The 7,197-nt window shown below is 41.7% G+C and overlaps 1 non-coding gene across 1 annotated transcript; it reads right to left on the bottom strand.

Moving 5' to 3' along the window:
- Positions 1–1,999: 1,999 nt before the first annotated feature.
- Positions 2,000–2,108, bottom strand: LOC141636363 (small nucleolar RNA R71). The gene has a single exon (XR_012540981.1). It is a non-coding gene; the product is annotated as a small nucleolar RNA R71 (small nucleolar RNA).
- Positions 2,109–7,197: the final 5,089 nt, after the last annotated feature.

A 7,197-nucleotide genomic window follows, 5' to 3' on the forward strand; every position in this document is an offset into this window, starting at 1 on the left:
CAAACCAGCTCCGAAAGAGTACCAATGCTCCTTTCAAAATTAAGCACTTTCAAGGAAAGAGCTTTCCTGGCCTCCAACGTGAGAGCTTGATCACCCGCCATGGCTTTCCCGTGCATAACCAAAGCACCACCCTGACTCGTAAGGAAAGTGAGACGATCACCGTGTGGGAACACTGATACGTGCATATTCTATACACTTTATCTGTGGTTTTGGCACGTATTTCCATGCATAATTAGTAGCTTAAAGCTACTATTTCTCCCGAAACGGTTTACTTTGCATTTTCTATGATTTATTGTAGGAATGCGTGGAAGTAGGCTAAATCAAGCCAAGTCTGCCCTCCTAAGCGAGTTCGGGGAAGCCAAGAGGAAGGAGAGTTCATTCACTCACCTTGGGATGCGTGCAAGGAGTGAAGAGTTGTTCGAAAGCATCAAGGAGCCACTGCACAGCACTTTCAGTCGATCGACTAAGACTTCCAGTCGATCGACCACTGGAGCTTAGACAGAAGCTACTGTTCCGCATGTTCAGTCGATCGACCGTGCAGACTACATCGATCGACTGATTTCGAGCTGATGTTTAATTTTCCGTGTTAGACTTTTAAAAGCCCAACTTGTAATTAACTTTCGGTATCTTTTATCGCCTGAACGCAAAGAACTTTTAGGTTATGTTATTCATTCTGGAAAAACTTGAGTTTTTCAGATCTAGCTCGAGACGGAAACCTTTGATTCGAATACTTTGTTCTTGATATTCAATTAGTAAGCCTTTTATGCAATTCTTCTTTTTCTTATTTTTGCTTGTTAATTTAATTCTTGTTTCATCAATTAATTTCAGTAATTGAATTTCTCTCCTTTGTCCTAGTTAGATTTCATCATGTTGAATTTGTCCTTATTTATTAATTTCGCAATTAGTGTAGTCATGATTATGAGTAGGTAATCCTTTGATTGGGAATGAGGTGAACCATGGTATTAAATTAGGATAGTTGTGTAGCATGAGTTCTTCCGTATTGGTCTTGTATCTTTTGATGGACTTCTTTGCTAGGTCGAAAGATTGGTAAATTGATTTATCGCTAGATTTAGAATTTCTCTTGAGTGAAAACTTTGATGAATTCTAGGGAATTTATAAACCGTGAGGTTATTTGAGCTTTGATCGCAAGATTAGCTTATTTTCCCGAGACCGTGTTGTGAGATCTCTCTTTGCTTGACCGACTGTTACTTGCCATGGTGAACCGAAATTCCCGATCCTCTCTTTATCTTGTTAAGAATATTCATTTTTGCAATTAGCCTTTTAGCCAACCAATTTCAAAACCCCCAATTAATTGTTACTTTTATAGACGATAATTAGCAAACAAAATCAACCTTGTCTCTCTGTGGTTCGACCCTTACTATCACTAGCTATAGTTTTAGTTTGGAATTATAAATTTAATTTTGGTACTAAACGACGGTATCAAATTTTGGCACCGTTGCCGGGGAGACGGTGTAATTCTGTTTGCTTTATTTTAGTTTATTTTCCTTGTCTCAAGGAACTTTTGTTCCTTGAGGCCGTTGCTTACCTTTGCTTCTAGTTTTGCTTTTGCACGCTTAGAAGACAGGTTTTGAGAGGAAGACTTGAGTACTCTCACTGTGGAAATTATGGCTACGATATATGATAATTTTCAGCCAAAGGAGCACCACCTTCCAAAGGGGCAACAGTTACCTACCCCTTCTACCGGTAAATTCGAGTTTCGTTCCTCTTATATTGATTTAGTGGAACGAAATCGATTCAGCTGGTCTACCGGATGAAGACCCCTTGAAACATATGGAAATTTTCACGGACTATTGCTGTTCAATACCTATACCGGAGGGGGTAACTCAAGATTAAGTAAAGGGGTTCATGTTCTTATACTCCTTGAAGGATTCGGCGCGAGATTGGTATCGCTACCTCGATAGAGTAGCAAATGGGAGTCACCGATTGGACATCTTTAGCACTAGCCTTCTACAAGAAGTACTTCCCGCCTTCAAGACCGATGCCTTGAAGAGTAAAATCACGAGTTTTCAAAGAAGGAGTCGACGAAGATTTTTGTGAAGCATGGGGACGTTTCAAAAGTTTGGTCCGAGTGTCCCTCATCATGGCTTCCAAAGAATGGTATCTTTGCAATCTATTTTACAATGCTCTATATGATGATTACAAAGTCATTTTGGATGCAGCTGCTAATGGTAGGTTCCAAAATAATACCGGTCAAAGTAAAGGTTGGAACACCATTGAGGAGATGGCAGTCCATAAAGCTGAGTTTGGAAGTTCACGTGGTAAGTCACGAAAGCAAAGTGAAGACATGACTGCTGTTGTGTCACTTATAACTTCCATTTCTACCCGTCTCGAGAAACTCGAGACTTCTGAAGCTTCCAAAGGAAAAGTCGAAGTTCCTATTCAAAACTCAGATGAGATCGAGAAGTTAAGAGAGATGGTCCAACTCCTTTTGGTTCAAGTGGCGAATATGGAAGCAAAGGGATTGAGTCCTCACAGAATTTTGTGAAACAATTGGAGAATATGGAGGCTAAGCAAGCCGCTAATTCTTCAATTAAATGTGAAGGGCCGGTTGAGACGATCAATGCCATAAATCTCAGAAGTGGCCTTTCTTATGAAAGCCCCGACGAGCAAAAGGAAGACTCGGGAAATGATGAAGAAGCTCGTTTGAATTCTGATGCAAAAACGAGTCTGAATGCCAGTGATTCCGGTCGATCGACCGACATTCCCAGTCGATCGACTGAATTGTCAGACAAAATAGTTTCTGGTCAGAAACTATTCACACCTAGCACATCCAGTCGATCGACCAACATCCTCAGTCGATCGACTGAGATACCTGATGACGATAATTCTGGACAGGAACTGTTCACGCCCAGCTTACTTGGTCGATCGACCACCCATACCAGTCGATCGACTGGATCTCCAGAGCAGGATGCAAATCCGTCAACTAGTTTGCAAGATTCATCACTCATTGATGATTTGACGGGGGTTTTAAACCTACGGAAGCCGAAGGTTACTGATCCTACGGCCAGTGTTGCAGTCCCGTATCCGGAGCGTTTGAAGGCTACCAAGCTGGAGCGTAAGTTTGGTAAGTTTCTGGAGATGGTCCAGAATCTCGAGGTAACGGTTCCTTTCACTGATTTAATTACCCAGGTACCCTCTTACGCTAAATTTATGAAAGATATTTTGAATCGTAAGAGAAATTTTCGTGATGATGGTAATGTTGCGTTTGTGGAGGAATGTAATGTTCTTTCACAAGTTAATGTGCCACCTAAATTAAAGGACCCGGGTAGTTTTTCAATTCCTTGCACTATAGGTAACCACGTAATTGGAAAGGCCCTTTGTGACTTAGGGGCCAGTGTTAGTGTCATGCCGTATTCTGTTTGCGAAAGGTTAAACATTGGTAGACTTAAGGTGACCGATATTACCGTTCAAATGGCAAATAGATCGACTCAGAGACCTATAGGTGTTCTAGAGGATGTACCCGTTCGAGTGGGTAAGTTTTTTATTCCTGTAGATTTCGTTGTTTTGGACATTGCAGAGGATAGTCAGATACCTATTATTTTAGGCAGACCGTTCTTACATACAGCTGGGGCTGTGATAGATGTCAAACGCGGAACCATCACCTTAGAGGTAGGGGATGACACCATTGAGTTCAGTCTTGCTCACAAGGCAACTGAACCTGCTGATGAGGATACGTGTTATTCTATTGATGTTGTTGACAGGATTGTTACTTGTAATTGGAGGGAATCCTTAGCCAAGGATCCCTTAGCTGATCTAACTCATTTAGATGAGTGTGCAGGTAATACAGTGGAGAATGCTGAGGAGCCAGATGCTTTGGTTGCCTCAATGGAGAGCTACGAGCTCAATGAAGAAGAAGATGAGATGCTTTTGAGCCTGGCCAACGATAACTTGGTGAACACTTGCTACACCATTGAAGCTGATTCTGTCTATGCTGTAGAGGTAAAGGTGCCAGAGCGTAAGCCACTTCCCCCTAATCTTAAGTATGTTTTTCTAGATGATACGGAGCAGTACCCAGCTATTGTTAGCTCTAAGCTTAACGATGACCAGCTGTCTGCTTTGATGTGTGTACTTAAGAAAAACAGGAAGGCTTTGGGTTACTCTTTGGATGACATTAAGGGCATCAGCCCCGATGTTTGTATGCATAGGATAGAGCTGGAAGAGGGTCACAAGCCTTACAGACAGGGTCAACGTAAGTTGAACCCGAAGATGCAGGAAGTTGTCATGGCCGAGGTGATGAAACTACTTGATGCGGGTATTATTTATACAGATTGGCAACTCCAAGTGGGTTAGCCCGATTCGGGTGGTCCCGAAGAAAGGAGGGACTACCGTGGTTAAAAATGATAAAAATGAATTAATACCAACTCGAGTAGTGACAGGGTGGCGGATGTGCATTGATTATAGACAGTTAAATGCCGCCACTAAGAAAGACCATTTCCCCCTCCCTTTTGTTGACCAAATGACTGAAAGACTTGCTTCTAACAAATTTTTCTGTTTTCTAGACGGATATTCAGGGTTCTTTCAGATCCCTATTCATCCTGGACGATCGAGTAAGACTACTTTTACCTGTCCACAGGGTGTTTTTGCTTATCGTAGAATGCCTTTCGGATTGTGTAACGCCCCTGCTACCTTTCAGAGGTGCATGATGGGGATTTTTTCTGATTATATAGAGAATATTATGGAAGTATTCATGGATGATTTCTCAGTTTATGGCAGTGACTTTGATCGTTGTTTAGCTAACCTTGATAAAGTCATGCAGCGTTGTATAGATGTTAATCTTGTTTTAAACTGGGAAAAGTGTCAGTTTATGGTCAATGAGGGAGTTGTGTTAGGGCATCTGATTTCTGATAAAGGTATACATGTTGACAAGGTAAAGGTGCAGGTGATTGAGCAATTACCTCCTCCCGTGAATGTTAAAGGAGTGAGGAGTTTCCTAGGTCACGCTGGTTTCTACCGGCGTTTCATTAAGGATTTTTCAAAAATTGCTAAACCACTTACACAATTGCCTCTTAAGGATGCTGTCTTTGAATTTACTGATGAGTGCCATGTCGCTTTTAACAGGTTAAAGGAGGCCCTAATTTCTGCGCCAATCATTCAAATTACTTTGATTGGGACCTCCCATTTGAGATCATGTGTGATGCCAAATGATTATGCTATCGGTGCGGTTACGGGACAAATGAAAGAATAAAGCTTTGAATGCCATATACTATGCGAGCCGAACTCTGGATGAGACTCAAGTCAACTATTTTACCACTGAGAAAGAGTTTCTAGCTGTTGTTTTTGCCTTAGACAAATTTCGGTCTTATTTATTAGGTTCTAAGGTTATTGTTTACACTGACCATGCACCGTTGAAGACTCTCTTTATTAAGAAAGATGCAAAGCCAAGGCTTTTGAGGTGGATACTCTTTTTGCAGGAGTTTGATTTGGAGATCAGAGATAAGAAAGGAGCAGAGAATGTGGTAGCTGACCACTTATCTCGTCTGCAGCTGACAGAAAGGGAGGATTCTTTGCCTATTAATGATTCTTTTCCTGATGAGAGTTTGTTAGCTATTACTACTTCAGTTCTTATCCACCTCCGTGGTTTGCGATTTTGCTAACTTTGTTTGTGACAGGTAGGATACCACCCGAGCTTTCATGGCAGCAGAAGAAGCGGTTTGCCTATGATGCTAGACAATACTTTTGGGATGATCCTTATGTTTTCAAGGAATGCGCAGACGGTCTCATCCGGAGATGCGTACCTCAGTGGGAGGTGAAAGATATCCTAGAGGCTTGCCACTCTTCCGCTTATGGTGATCACCACGGTCCGTCCAGGACCGTAGCTAAGGTACTCCAATCTGGTTTCTATTGGCCAACTTTGCATGCAGTTGTCGCAGCTTTGTTGTTGAATGCGATGCTTGTCAAAGATCGGGGAATATTTCCAAGAGACATGAGATGCCACAGGTAGGCATTCTTGAGGTCGAGATTTTCGATGTCTGGGGCATTGATTATCAAGGACCTTTTCCGAGCAGTCAAGGTAATAAATATATCCTCGTAGCTGTAGATTATGTATCCAAGTGGGTGGAAGCTATTGCTACTCCCCATTGCGATGCAAAAGCCGTGATTAAATTGTTTAAAAAGATTATTTTCCCCCGTTTTGGTGTCCCTCGGGTTGTCATTAGCGATAGGGGAATGCATTTTAAAGAGAAACAACTTAGTGCTTTATTGACTAAATTCGGTGTCCAACATCGTAGAGGTTTGGGGTATCATCCCCAAACTAGTGGTCAGGTTGAGGTTTCTAACAGAGAATTGAAAGAAGTCTTAGCTAAAGTTGTTTCTAAATCACGGAAAGACTGGAGTCTAAAGTTAGGCGATGTCTTATGGGCTTATAGAATCTGCGTTCAAAACGCCAATCGGGATGTCACCGTCCGATTGATTTATGGTAAGACATGTCATTTACCTGTTGAGTTAGAGCGTAAGTCTTGGTGGGCTATTTGTGATTTGAATTTGGATCCTAACCTCTCTCGTGAGAAACGCATGACACAAATTGAATGAGCTAGAGAATTTAGGTCACTGGCCTATGACAATGCAAGGATCTACAAGGAGAAATCAAAGCGCTGGCACGACAAGAGAATCATAAAGCGCGAGTTCCATATTGGCGATAAGGTACTTCTTTTTAACGCTCGTATCCGTTTGTTTCTGGTAAGTGAAATCCAGGTGGACCGGTCCCTATACGGTCACAAATCAAAAGTTCGGATCTGTTGAATTGGAGACCTCCCGCCGGAGAAAGGTTCAAGGTAAATGGCCAATATGTGAAGCACTACCATGGATCAGATGCATATGTTGGGAAGGTCGAGGTTTTGTACTTCGATCCGCTGTCAGATGATGAGAAGTGAGGTAACAAGGTCGTGCGGGACCTCTTAAACCAGGCGCTAATCGGGAGGCAACCCAGGTTGTAGTTATTTTGTAATTTAGGATTTCCGTTTTGTTCTTTCTTTCAATTTGCTTTTTATTTTTTTCTTGTTTTGTTTCCTTTATTTTCATGCATTTACAATTTCTTGGTTTGGGAAAATTGTACGCCTTTGATAATTTCTGCAGGAATTTATTTTATGCAAAGTGCGTAAGTGGTTTACTGGATTTTTGCGAGAGAAAGACAGGAAGTTTTGATGGCAAAATGAATTTTGACGAATTTAATTCCAATTG

The sequence above is a fragment of the Silene latifolia genome, chromosome Y (assembly GCF_048544455.1).
Source record: "Silene latifolia isolate original U9 population chromosome Y, ASM4854445v1, whole genome shotgun sequence".
NCBI lineage: Eukaryota > Viridiplantae > Streptophyta > Magnoliopsida > Caryophyllales > Caryophyllaceae > Silene > Silene latifolia.